This window comes from Lissotriton helveticus, chromosome 4_1 (genome assembly GCF_964261635.1).
Source record: "Lissotriton helveticus chromosome 4_1, aLisHel1.1, whole genome shotgun sequence".
In the NCBI taxonomy this organism is placed as follows: Eukaryota; Metazoa; Chordata; class Amphibia; order Caudata; family Salamandridae; genus Lissotriton; species Lissotriton helveticus.
Genome location: NC_136063.1, coordinates 2,000,012,841 through 2,000,014,118, shown reverse-complemented (window position 1 = coordinate 2,000,014,118; position 1,278 = coordinate 2,000,012,841).

The window sequence follows — 1,278 nt, the reverse complement described above, 5'->3', positions numbered from 1 at the left end:
TCAATACTCCGAAGGATCTACTAACCTGTCAGACACTGAAAAACCTGGGGATGAGGTGTTTCGTTCTCAGCAATCTCTCCTGTTGGTACCGGCTGAGTCTATTTCTCGGGTGTGAGGGACCCTTGTCTGAACGGGCTCTGAATGCCAGGATGAGAGACTTGACCGTAATCCTGTTTGCTACAGGAAGATAATCAAGCTGCCTCATATGCGGTGAGATATGATAGCAGAAAGGATTCTGCCGTATCAGCCTAGCAGCAGCATTATGCATGATCTGCAGCGTATGGGTGTGATGGGCTGTAAGACCCAAATGAAGGCTGTTTACGTAATCCAAATGAGATGTCACAAGAGCATGGATTACTGTTTTTTGGGTCTCAGCTGGAAGCTTCAGGAAGCAGATTAAAGAGATCTGGCTGATCTGGGAGGCAAAGGAAAGATCAGAATAAAATAAATTCCCTTGATTTCGATGCGATGAGGCTGGTAGATTCAGTTAGGCAGCCACAAGAGGCTAGCGGGGAAGGGGCCTTCTATTTGAAGAAAATAACCTCTGTTTTATCTGTATTCAATTTTAAAAAGTTTGAATCCATCCATTTGACAATGTCTTTTAGGCAGTATTTAACTTTGACAAGGTCTGCTTTTGAGGGTTCATGGAACATGAGCAGCAGTTGCATGTCATTTGCATAGTAAACTACCTTCACACTCCAGGATTTAACGAGAGTGGCCAGGGGAGGTTTGTAGAGGTTGTAGAGCAACTGGCTAAGTGCGGGTCCCTGGGGCACCCTACAGGCAACCCACTGGGAGCTCTCTTCCAGAAATGGTCAGATCCACGACAGAACTGTGCCATGACAGCCAAAAACAAGGTGGCGTGTGCCACCATCTTGAACACTTCGGACAGGTCTAACAAAATCACCATGGCAAAGGAGCCACAGATCACGGATTCTCCATAGGACTCCCACACTTTCAGTAAGGTGATCCCTGTGCTATATCCAGCATAGAAGCCAAACTAAGGGTCATGTAAAAGACCGTTTGCCTCAATGAAGGATGAATGTTGATGATTTACCAACTTCTCCAAGATCTTTGCGGAGGCAGGTAGTTGCGAAATGGGCCTAAAGTTGCTGAGCTTGCTCAGCTACGCATTGCAATTTTTGAAAGAGATAGCTGGAATGCATGTTTAAATATTGTGGGGAAGATGCCGGATGTCAATGATGCGCTACAGATAATGTCAAGATAAGGATTAATTGAGTGTGAAGCCAAAACTAAGAATTTTATGGGGACAAGGGT